Source organism: Narcine bancroftii, chromosome 11, assembly GCF_036971445.1.
Source record: "Narcine bancroftii isolate sNarBan1 chromosome 11, sNarBan1.hap1, whole genome shotgun sequence".
Lineage (NCBI taxonomy): Eukaryota > Metazoa > Chordata > Chondrichthyes > Torpediniformes > Narcinidae > Narcine > Narcine bancroftii.
In genome coordinates, this window is record NC_091479.1 from 49,074,907 (window position 1) to 49,088,193 (window position 13,287).

At 44.5% G+C, this 13,287-nt stretch overlaps 1 long non-coding RNA gene across 1 annotated transcript; it reads left to right on the plus strand.

The window, feature by feature from the left end:
• Positions 1-187: 187 nt before the first annotated feature.
• On the plus strand, positions 188-11,147 carry LOC138745354 (uncharacterized). Its single transcript, XR_011346205.1, has 3 exons — positions 188-755; positions 1,037-1,337; positions 11,065-11,147. It is a non-coding gene; the product is annotated as an uncharacterized lncRNA (long non-coding RNA).
• Positions 11,148-13,287: the final 2,140 nt, after the last annotated feature.

The following is a 13,287-nucleotide window of genomic DNA, read 5'->3' on the forward strand; positions in this document are numbered from 1 at the left end:
ACTGTGAAGGGTGGAAAGAAGGACACACACTCAAGAAAACAAAGTTAAAGACTCCTTTATTACACTGGCAGCTCTACTTCTATTCTCTCCCTGCTGCTGTCGACTGGAATTATGTCATATCAGCGCCGGCCTCCAATTAGTCAGTATTCCTGTCCTTGTTGATTACTGTTGTGCGGGTTGTCCCCTGGGTCGAAAGTTGTTGGTCCCTGTTGACTCTGCGTGGTCATCAGGTTCGTCAGCCATCTTGTGTACAGGGAGGATCCCAGTTAGCATGATCCCCCACCTCCCCAGAACCAGTGATTGGAGCGCTGTTCGCTGCTTTTGATCGCCTATATCTGCGTCATGGGGGCTGAGTGGAGACCAATTTGCTGGCTTGAGGTGGTCGATGGTTAAAGTCTCTTGCTTCGCAACAATATCCACCACACTTACCGTGAAGTGTGGAATGAACGATACACACCCAAGAAGTCGAAGTCGAAGACTGGTTTGTTGAACTGGCAGCTCTGCTTATATACTCTCCCACTGCTGAGGACAGGTCTTTTGAGACGGCAGAGCCAGCCTCGGATTGGTGGGTGTTCCTGCCATTGCTCATTGCTTCCCGCCGTGCAGGATGTCACCTGGGACGAAGGTTGTTGGTTCTCGTGGGATCTGCTCAGTCACTGCGTTCGTCAGCCATCTTGTGTACTGGTTTGCATCCCGGTTAGTGAGCCGCAACAACCATATATTGTGGAAGAATATGGAGCCCATATTTACAAAGGGTGGGTGTGAATATTTAAATGAAACTCTGACATTCCCTTTCTCCTTAAGGCCTCAGTTTATGAAAAGGAACATTAAAGTAATCGGCGCTCCTGTTTGGGGGGTCCCTTGTCCTCATTTTTCTTCTTTTTTCTTTTGGCACGGGGATAGAGGGGGGATGGGGTGGTTTATGGGGGGGGGGATTTCTTTATTCTTTCTTTTAACATGTATTTATATTTGATTTGTATTATTATTAATTGTGTGAATTCTTTGTGGATTTATAAATATTTTTTTAAATGATCAGAGGTCATTCCACTGGACCTAAAGAGGCCTAGAGCAACACTGGGGACACCCTCCTGCCCCCCACCCCCCCACCACCCCAAATATCAATGTGATCCACTACGATCATTGACAAAATCATCGAGGACCCCTTCACCCGGCCAACAGCATCATCCAGCTATTCCTGTTGGGAAAGAGATCCAGGAATTTTAGAGCCGGTACCACGAGGCCCAGGAACAGCTGCTTCCTCCAAACAGGGAGAACGTGGAACAATTGATGAGCTGCTCATACAAATACTCCTCCACTCTGCTATATATTCAACAATAGTGAGTTATTTTTCTGGACATGCTCCACATGTATTATTTGTCTGTTGTGTGAGGGCTTGGTTCTGTGTTTGCGTGTGTTTACCCCAAGAACTCTGTTTTATCAGGTCGTACTTGTGCTATCCAAGGGTAATAAATTTGAGGTTGTACTTTGGAGTGGATGCAGAAGAGATTTCCTGGATCGGAGAAAGTATCTCATGAAGTAAAGTTGACTGAGTAGGGCTTTTCTCATCCCACTACCACCACCCACCCCCCACCACTCAGCGAAATTGACTTTATTCACAAATTATTTCCAAAGAGGAAGACCGTTCCAAGTCTTTTCTCCTCCTCCTGTTGTATCCAGATATTCCCTTCACTGCACATTGCTGCATACGTCTCTCTTTACCTTCATTGCCACCACTCAGATACCGTGTGGTTACAGCTCCCCTCTGCTGTTGGAGGAGTTCCCCTTGGTCTCAGCCTCTCAATGCCCGGTAATGAGAGGGTTATGATCCATCCCCATAGTGCCTTCGTTTTGGCTGTGCCAAGCCTCCATCCATCCCTCAGCATGTACTCCTGCAGCCTGGAATGTGCCAGTTGGCAGCGTTCCCTCCCCAACATCTCCGCTTGCTGAAAGACTGACAGGTTTAACGTAGAACACGAGAGCACAGTACAAGCATTTCGGCCCTCGATGTTGTGCCGACCGATGTATTCCAACCAAAATAAAAATAACTAACCCCTTCCTCCCTCATAACCCTCCATTCTTCTTTCATCCATGTGACTCAGAGACTCTTAAATGCCCCGAAGGTTTCAGCCTTCACCACCACCCCAGTTCTTGGGCTCATCCTATGTCCCTGACCTGGTAGGCATACACTGTATCCCCTCCCCTTGTCACCCTCCTGCTGCCCCCACCCCGAGCCAGAGGTGAAGGTGGTTTCTCAGCCGAGGAGCATATCTGGGAGATGAACCTCAACTGCATCGAATTCAGGTTCCCGCAGATCAAAGCAGGTCCGTGGGCCAAGATGAGTGACCCGATGGTGAACCGGAGATCCAGGGGTGGTCTCCGTCCTCTGGGTCCATCCTCAATACTGTCCCCTGTCACCCACCAGGCCCATCCCCAAAGCCCCCATCTCCCACCAGGCCCATCCCCAAACCCCTCCCCTGCTGAGATCGTCCCCAAAACCCTGTTCACCCCCGATCCTGTCAATAAAGTCCCTATCCCCCACCAGTCCCGTCCCCAAAGCCTCTGTCCCCCACTGGGCCTGTCCCCAATGCTCCGCCCATTGCTTGGACTGTCCCCAGAGCTCCTGTCTCCCACCAAGGCCTTAAACAAGCCACTGTCCCTCAACATGCCCAGCCCGTCCCCGCACCCCCACCCCAATTGATCTGCAACCAAAGGCCCATCGCCATCAGGTCTGTCCTCCCACCAGACCGGTTCCCTCACTGGGACCCTCTCCAATCGATCACCCATCACAACTACCCCACCCAAGTTCTTGAACCTCCCCCTTCCCCACCCACAGGCCTTGGAATCAGAGCTGCTCCTGGGACACCCAGACAGTAGAGATGTGGGGAGGGCAGTGATCCATCTCCTTCCTGGTGGCAGCATTCCATACCTTCACCAAATTGGGGAATCCCCTGACCCTTGGCACTGGGTCAATTGACCCATCTGAGCCAGGCCTCTCTCTCCCCCCACCCTGGAGAATGTGGCCCAATTCAGTTGGCTGCTACAGTACACACTGCCCTTCAACTCTTGTCCCAGGACTCCTGCTCCCACTTGTCCTTCAATGAGCTGTGTGACTACAGCCAGGAGCTTCCCCCTCCTCATTACCCTTGGCCCTGTGGGTGAGTGGGTGGGACATGACGAGGGGGTTGTAGGTCATGGAATTGGGGTAAGAAAGTTTGGGTGAAACCTGGGAAAGGGAGCGGTGATCAGCCGGCTGTGATCATCCGGTAAAGATTGTGTCAGGCATTGAAGACGGAGTCAATGCAGTCCCCTGCCGGGTCCATTCCCCACCGGGTCCATCTCCAAAACTCTCCACCAGGTCGATCCTCAATATTATCCCTCGCCGGGACCATCCCCAATCACGTCTGCACTGGGTCCAACCCCAATACCGTCCCCTGCTGGATCTGTCCCAAATACCGTTCCCTGCCGGGTCCATCCCCAATCCTGTCCCAGCTGGGTCCATCCAAAATCCCGTCACCCGACAAGTCCATCCCCAATCCATTCCCCCGCTGCATCCATCCCTAATCTCTTCCCCCACTGGGTCCAACCCCAATACCGTCCACCGCCGGATCAGTCCCCAATACCATCCCCCATTGGATCCGTTACCAATCGCATCACCACCGGGTCCAAACAAAATCCAATCTCCCTCTGAGTCCGTCCACAATACCATTCCCAACTCGGTCTGTCACTAATTCTTTTGTCCAACAGGTCCTCCCACAAACCCTATTCCCCACTTTTCCCTCCCCAAAGCCCCTGACCCCCGCCAGGTCCATTCCCAAAGCCATTGTCCTTCACTGGCTGGTCCCCAAAGCCCCCGCCTCCCCACAAGACTCATCCTGAAGCCCCAGCCCTCCCCTGGGCCTGTCCCAAAGGCCCATTCCCCATCATGTCTGTCCTCCCACTGAACCGATACTCTCACTTGGCCCATCTCAAATCGATCACGCATCAGAACTGCCTCACCTCAGTTTCTGCACCTCCCCTTCCCCCACCGACAGGCCTTAGAACCTGTGCTACTCCTAAGACCCCAAGACGGTGGAGATATGGAGAGGGCAGAGGTCCAATCTCCTTGCCAGTGGCAGCATCCCAGTCCTTCACCGAGCTGGGGAGTTCCCTAAACCTTTGCACTGGGACATCTGTCCCATCTGAGCGAGTCCTCTCTCTCTCCCCACACCCTGGAGACTGTGCCCCTGTACAGCTGGCTGCCACAGTACACACTGCTCTCCACCTCTTGCCTCAGGACTTCTGCTCTCATTTGTCCTTCGACAAGCTATGTGACTACAGCCTGGACCTGCCCCCACCTCGTTACACTTGGTCCTATGGGTAAATGGGTGGAACATGACAAAGGAGTTGTAGGTGGTGGAATTGGGGTGAAAAAGTTTGGGTGAGAGCCAGGAAAGAGAGTGATGATCATCCGGCCAATGAGAGGCATTGGGGACAGAGTCACTGGGGAGGGGTCAGAGCCTCAGGGAAACAAGGGCCCTGGATTTGGTAGCAATCACAGCTCATGGAAAGTAGGATGAAGAATCCTGGGAATCATTGAGTGTGGCAAGGTTAGCGTCGCGGTTAGAACAACGCTGTTAAGGGGGCAGCAAGCCGGGTTCAAATTTGACACTGTCTCTGGGGAGTTCTACATTCTTCCTGTGTCTGCGTGCATTTCCACCAGTTGCTCCTGGTCCTTCCACCATTTAAAATGTTCCGGGGGTTGTAGGTCATTGGTGTAATTGAGTGGTTGTGGCTCATAGGCTGAAAAGGCCTGTTTCCGGGCTGCATGTGTCAATCTAAAATCACCATCTAAAATGATAGTCCAGCCTGTCATGAATTTTTTAAATATTCAATTCAAAAGACTGGTCCAGATAGACAACTCCGAAACAGTCCTTTCAGCCCATCTTTTCTGATGGCCAAGCTGCTTGCAAACAGTCCATATCCCTCTCAACCTTTTCATTCCACGGACCCATTCAACTCGCATTGCTTTGTCAATCTCACGGCCTGTGGGAAGAAATTATTTCCCTGCCTGTCAGCCTGATTTTGTTCCTCCATATCTCCTTCCTGATGGTAGTGGGTCAAAGATGCTGTGTGCTGGATGTCTGCGGGTCTAATTACAGGCCCCATCCCTGGACAGTCAGAGGCCCCTTGTCTCAAAGTCCCATCCATGTGGCCTCTCACTCAGCAATCCCTCGTCGGAACACAACTACCCCCTCCTTACCTACCTCTACCAGCCCTTAGTATCCTCATGACAGTTCCAGGCACCTGTTATGTCGACCCTTGATGACCTGCGCCAGCTCTAATTTGGACCCTGCCTCACCTAAACCATTGGAATAACCAGCGCTTTCTACCCTCGAGAGCCCGAGGGAATCCGTACCCTCAGCATTGTCCTGCTGGTGCACAATCGAATGCCCTCCATCCCCTTCCACGGGTTCCCTGCTGTTATCAGGCTCCTGTATGGACCCCACCCTGGCAAAACTAAGAAGAAACCTGTAAAGGAACTTTATCTTTTTTTGGTATAACTGTAATTATTGCATTGGAACAAGACTTGGGTAATCGAAAAGTGTCATAAATTTGTTGTAAAACATCCTTATATATAGGAAATATATCAGCATAAAAAGTTTTATAAAACTCTATAGAAAACCCACCTTCACCAGGTGCCTTTCCATTTGGCATATCTCTTATGGCCGTTTCTATTTCCTTTTCTGTAAAGGATTTATCTAACTCCTGTCTATCTTCTTGATTCAATTGTGGCAATTTAATATTTTTCAAAAAAGAATCTATAGCATCCTCAGTTACATCTTTACATTCTGAAGTACATAATTTTTAATAAAAATTACAAAATTCCTCATTAATTTCCTTTTGACTAAAATTAATACCCGATTTCTTTCTAATTACTGGTATAATTCTACATAATTGTTCCTTTTTTAACTGCCATGACAGAACTTTATAAGATTTCTCACCCCATTCGTAAAATTTATGTTTAGTTCGGTTCATTAAACATTCAAACCGATAAGTTTGTAATTCATTATATTTAAATTTTAAATTAGTTAACTGATTCTTTTGCGTTTCAGTAGCATTTTTTTTGAAATTCTTTTTCAGTAACAGTTATCTTTTTCTCTAAATCTTCAATCTCTTTAATTCTCTCTTTCTTTACTTTAGAAGCATAACTAATAATTTGACCTCGTAAAAAAGCTTTCATTGCATCCCATAAAACAAATTGACTAGAAACAGAATTAGTATTATTACTAATAAAAACCTCAATTTGTTGTTTTAAATAACTAATAAATTCCATTTTTTGCAGTAACATCATATTGAATCTCCATCTTGGAGCTCTCTGAACATCCTGTCAACTCTGATATTCTAATAATAATAATGAATGGTCCGAAACCAGTCTTGCCTTATAATCCACAGATGTAACTCTATCCTGCAAATGTGCTGAAATTAAAAAATAATCAATTCTAGAAATCATTCTGTTTTCAAAAGAGAGGATACAAATAACCTCCCAAGGATGTTGGGAAACATAGAGACTAATGCAAGGGAGGAACTGAAAGAAATCAGTATCTCTAAGGACATGGTCTTGAGAAATTTATGGGATTGAACGCAGATAAATCCCAAGGGCCTGAAAATCTACATCGTAGGGTACTTAAGGAAGTGGCCATTCAGATAGCAGATGCTTTAAGAATTATTTTCCAGAACTCAATAGACTCAGGATCAGTGCCCATGGATTGGAGGGTAGCTAATGTTACCCCACTATTTAAAAAGGGGGGTAGAGAAAAAGCAGGGAATTATAGGCCGTAGAGCCTTACTTCAGTAGTGAGCAAAATTATGGAATCCATTATTAAGGAGGTAATAGCGGAGCATATGACTAGCAGAGAAGGGATCGGACAGAGTCAACATGGATTTACAAAAGGTAAATCGTGTTTGACAAATCTATTGGAATTCTTTGAGATGGTGACAGGTAAAATAGATGGGGGAGAGCCAGTGGATGTGGTGTACCTGGACTTCCAAAAGGCCTTCAATAAGGTCCCGCATAAATGACTGGCTTCCAAAATCAAGGCTCATGGGATTGGGGGCAAAGTATTGATGTGGATTGAGAACTGGCTGGCAGGTAGAAGACAGAGAGTTGGGATAAATGGCTTGTTTTCTGAGTGGCAGGCGGTGACCAGTGGGGTGCCACAGGGATCTGTACTGGGACCCCAGCTGTTCACAATTTACATTAATGATCTGGATGAGGGGATTGGTTTTAATATCTCCAAATTTGCAGATGACACTAAGCTAGGAGGGGTTGTGTGCACGGAAGAGGGGGTCAGGAAGCTCCAGTGTGATTAGGATAAATTGAGGGACTGGGCAGATACATGGCAAATGCACTATAATGTGGATAAATGTGAGGTTATCCACTTTGGTAATACAAACCGGAGGACAGATTACTATTTGAATGGCAATAGATTAAGAGATGGGGAAGTGCAGAGAGACCTAGGGGTACTTGTACACCAGTCTCTGAAGGCGAGCATGCAGGTACAGCAGGCGGTTAAAAAGGCAAATGGTATGTGGCCTTCATATAAAGAGGGTTTGAGTACAGGAACAAGGATACCTTACTGCAGCTGTACAGGGCCTTGGTGATACCCCACCTGGAGTAATGTGTGCAGTTTTGGTCACCTTATCTAAGGAAGGATGTTCTTGCAATGGAGGGAGTGCAGAGGCGATTCACCAGGCTGATACCTGGAATGGCAGGAATGACTTATGAGGAAAGATTGAGCAAATTGAGATTGTACTCGCTGGAGTTTAGAAGATTGAGAGGGGATCTCATAGAGACATATAAAATTCTGGCAGGACTGGACAGAATGGATGCAGATGGGATGTTTCCAAGGATGGGAAAATCCAGAACCCGGGGCCATGGTTTGAGGATAATAGGCAAACCATTTAGGACCGAGATGAGGAGGAATTTCTTTACCCAGATGGTGGTGAATCTGTGGAATTCATTGCCACAGAGGGCAGTAGAGGCAGGTTCATTAAATATATTTAAGAGGGAATTAGATATATTTCTTCAGTATAAGGGTATTAAAGGTTACGGAGAGAAAGCGGGGACGGGGTACAGAACTTTAAGATCAGCCATGATCTCGTTGAATGGCGGAGCAGGCTCGAAGGGTCGAATGACCTACTCCTGCTCCTATCTTCTATGTTTCTATGTTTCTATCCCCATTATACCTACACCTCACTGTGATCCTGTATATACATCACTGTTAAACCTTTTAACTGCTCTGAACCCAGTGTCACAGTTTCTGTCCCAGTCTACCGTACATCACCATTAAACGTTCTCCACACTGTGAACACAGTATAACTGAATATGCAACAGTGTGACGTGAATCATCGTTAAACTTCTTCCCCACTGTGAACCTGTTGTCACAGTATCTGCCACAGTTTATTGTACATCACTCTTAAACCTTCTCACTACTGTGAACACGGTGTCACAGTACCTGCCTCTGTCTACTGTATATCACTGTTAAACTTTCTCCCCACTGTGTAACTGGTGTCACAGTATCTGGCTCAGTCTACCGTACATCACCGTTGATCTATCTCTCAACTGTTAATCCAGTGACACTGTATTTGCCATATTATATCGTACATCACCATTAAACCTTTTCCCCATTGTTGACTTGATGCCACAGCATCTGCTGTCGTTTATTGTACATCACTGTTAACCTTTCTCATTGCTGTGAACCCAGTGTTACAGTATCTGCCACAGTATATCGTACATCACTGATGAACCTTGTTCCTTCAATATTTCCGAATAAAAATAAGGTCAGATTCTGCGGAAAAATATCTCCTATAACTTGTTCCATTAATATTGTAATTCTCCCCAAAAAGATCTTGCATTAGGACAAAGATAAGTTGAATGCAAGAATGTTGCAACATCTTCACCACACCTAAAACATTGATCTGATAATTCTGATTTTATTCTATTCAATTTCACTGGTGAAAGAAGTAACTGTGGAAAAAAAACTAGTTGTGAATTCCTTCCTCACTGCTGCAGTGTGGAATTCTGGTCAATAGTTCCAGACTGCTGAGTTGAAGTGAATTAATGCAACTCCCCTGGATCATGTGATCTCTATTGGAAATCAGCTTCCTGAGGAGCTTTTCAAATCCAATAGCCTGAATCACCTGACTCGAGGTGCAGCTTTCAGATAAAATCCTTGCTGACATCTGCTGACATGACTGATGTAAAAACAATTATACTGAACTAATTTATGTCTTGCATTGAGATCCTTATATGGATGTCCCCATATTTGCCAATCAATTAAATTATTCAGATCCATTTCCCACCTTTGTCTCAACTTATGAACTCCTCATTTAAAAGTTCCTACTTGTAATAAAGATGACATCATCAAATATTTTTTTTTAACAATTCCTCTTATAAAGAATTTCTATTTCAGTACAACATGGTTGGTCCTAACTTATCCTTCAAATATGCTCTAAGTTGGAAATAGCAAAAAAACTTGCGATGAGTATACGATATTTATTTCTCAGTTGCTCAAATGACATTAATTGACCCCTTTCATAACAATCTTCAACATTTATAATTCCCTTACGAAATCCGCTATCCAGAAATTGATGATCCTTTGAAAAAGAAATGAGGATTTTGAATCAAAGCAATTCTGGGTGATGTACATCCACTTACACCAATTACATCATTTATTTTATTCCATATATTAATCAAATGTTTCAACAATTGTGTATTTTTATCACCAACCATTAATTTTGATTCCCAGTTGTACATAAATTCTTCTGCTTTTCCCTCTCCTATTTTATTTGATTCTATTTTAACCCTTTCAAATAAAGAAGCAAGAAATCTCATTTGAGCTGCTCCATAACAATTTTTAAAATGAGGAAGCTGCAGTCCTCTCAATGCAGAATTTCCATTGGGTTATTTGTAACATGGGATTCAATCGGAAATGGGTTCATGTGACATAAAACCACGATGCAGACTGTTTTCTAAGAATGGAATGCAAGAGGAGGGTTGTCTAGGTCTCCAGCAGGATATAGATCACAAGATATAGGAGCAGAAGTAGGCCCGTTGAGTCTGTTCCACCATTCTTCCACTCAGCCCCACTGCCCAGCTCTCTCCCCGTTACCCTTAATTCTTTGACATATCAAATACCTGTTAATCTCTGCCTTAAATACATCCAATGACCTCACATGGGTCTCACGACCCATTGACAAAATCAATTTTTCCACATTTATTTTAAATTGACACCCTTTTATCCAGAAATTATGCTCTCCTGTCCTAGAATCCCCTACCAATGGAAATATCTTTGCCATATGTACTCTGTCCAGGCCTTCCAGCATTTTAAATGCCTCTGAGGTCCCCCTTATCCTTCTGTACTCCAACTAGTACAGTCAAAGACATGTACGGTTACATGATATTATGTCTTGTTGATATTTACCACTCGGGAAGGTTCTTGTTGGTTTTCAGATAGAGGTTTGTTGTTCAGGGAAGAATTAATGTTTTTGTGATTCAACGTACCAGCATCTGAAGTCTGTTATCTCTTCAGAAAAGCTTGATAGCTTTAGCATGGAGCAGAGCTGAGCCACGACTTTGCAGGTATTTAAGGGAGTGTGTGGGCAGGGTTTGTTCTGGACCAACAATCTCACCAAATGACTCTGCTTGAAATCAAGATTCAAACCATTTTGAGGAATACAACAGGAATTGTTCAACAAGAGCCTGGTGTTCCCTGAGGAGTTTTCTTTCAATAGTGGAAATGATTTTTTTTTTAAAGCCTGTTAATATTCCTGATACAGATCTTTGTATTTAACTTTCAGGTTGCTATCTGTTGTTAACTTGGAGGCCTTTAATGGGGTGACTGGGTGGAATTTTTGCTTTAACCAAGCAGTTCTCTTGCAATTTTCCAGCTGTTGGATGCAATTCAGTTGCTTGCAAGTTTAGCAAGTGGGATTTTGATGTGAAATTGCAACTCACAGCGTCATTTTTGTGTTTGAAAATGCCAATGTGAAAATTTTAACTTTGGTCTCCTTGGTTTGCTTAAGTTTACAGAGGAGACGTTGGGTCAAGCTGAGAAGACAGAGTTGGATGCCCATTTGGCGAATCGGGTGGGCAAAGCATTAAGCACAAAACGAGGGGCTGAAAAAATAATGAAGCAGACTGAAGTGCCGTTGAACCAAACCCAGGTAAAGAATTTCATTTTGTGCAGTCGACTTAAGAGACCAAACGATTTGGGCTTTTAGTGGTGACCTATTTAAATGAACAAAATCTGATTAGAATTGAAATTTATGGAATGTTTGGAAGTTAATGTTTATAATTACGATAAATGAACAAATCAATGAGCCTGGTGTAACAGTATCTGCCTCTCTCTACTGTACATCACCGTTAAACCTTCTCCCCAATATGAACCTGATGTCAAAGTATCTGACACTGTTAATCGTACATCAATGTTAAACCTTCTCACGAATGTGAATCCTGTCTCAAAGTTTCTGCCTCAGTCTATCGTACATCACTGTTAAACTTTCTCCCCCCTGTGAACCTGGTGTAATAGAATCTGCCTCAGTCTACCGTCCATCACCGTTAAACCTTCTCCCCACTGTGAACCTGGTGTCACGGTATATATCTGAATTTACAGTATATCACCGTTAAACCTTCTCCCCCCTGTGAACCTGGTGTAATAGAATCTGCCTCAGTCTACCGTCCATCACCGTTAAACCTTCTCCCCACTGTGAACCTGGTGTCACGGTATATATCTCAATTTACAGTATATCACCATTAAACATTCTCCCCGTAAACCTGGTGTCACAGTATCTGCCTCAGTCTACCGTACATCACCGTTAAACCTTCTCACTATTGTGAACTTGGTGTCACAGTATTGATCTCAGTCTATCGTACATCACTGATAAACCTCTTCCCCACTGTGCACCCGGTGTCACGGTATCCATCTCAATTTACCGTACATCACTGTTAAACATTCTCCCCAATGTGAACATGATGTCACAGTATCTGACACAGTTTTAAGTCAATCACTGTTAAACCTTCTTACTCCTGTGGAATCCATCTCACATTTTCTGCCTCAGTCTACCGTTCATAAACATTAAACCTTTTCCTCCTGTGAACCTGGTGTTAAAGTATCTCCCTCAGTTTAATGTACATGACCATTAAGCCTTCTTACTGCCCTGAACTCAGTGTCACAGTATATGCCAAAGTCTACTGTACTTTACCGTTAAAACATCTCCCCACTCTGAACCTGGTGTCGCAGTATCTCACACAGTTTATCGTACATGACTGTTGAACCTTGTTAATGTTGTGAACCCATTGTCTCATTATCTCTTATCAGTCTACCATACATCATCGTTAAACCTTTACACATCTGTGAATGGGTGTCACTGTATCTGACACAGTTTATCGTAGATTACTGTTAAACCTTTTCACTGCTGTGAACCCAGCGTCACAGTAACTGTCTCAGTCTACCGTACATCATCGTTGAACTTTATCCCCACTATGCACCTGGTGTCACATTATCTACTTCAACATACCGTAGATCACCGTTAAACCTTCTCCCCATGTGAACCTGGTATCACAGTATCTGACACAGTTTATCGGACATTACTTTTCAACTTTCTCACTTCTGTGAACCCAGTGTCACAGTAACTGTCTCAGTCTACCATACATCATTGTTGATCATTCTCCAGCTGTGAACCTGGTGGCAGAGTATCTGCCTCAGTCTCCCGTATATCACCATTAAACCTTCTCCCCACTGTGAACCTGGTGTCACTGTATCTGCCTCAGTCTACCATACATCACCGTTAAACATTATCCCCATTGTGTACCTGGTATCACTTTATCTACCTCAACATACCGTACATCACCATTAAACCTTATTCTCATGTGAACTTGGTGTCACAGTATCTGACACAGTTCATAGTATATCACTGTAAAACCTTCTCACAATTGTGAATCCTACTATACAATAATGCACCCCTTCTAAGTCTCGCTGTATTCAAATCCCACCTATTTTAAAAATTCCAAAAAAAAGAGAAAAATCAATCCCAAAACAAGTTACTCAAAAGTAGTAGCCCCCTAAAAATCTGGGTATGGTAAAGTCCACAAGTGGCAGGTGACTAAAGGACTCAGTGTCACCCACCCCCAGTCAGACTTTCACAAAGTCCTGAAACAAAAACATTCAACCCAGTGATTCCAGTCCCACTGATTGTTCAGGATCTTCAATATCGAGAACACTTTGCGTCAATTCAACTTTTTTCCCA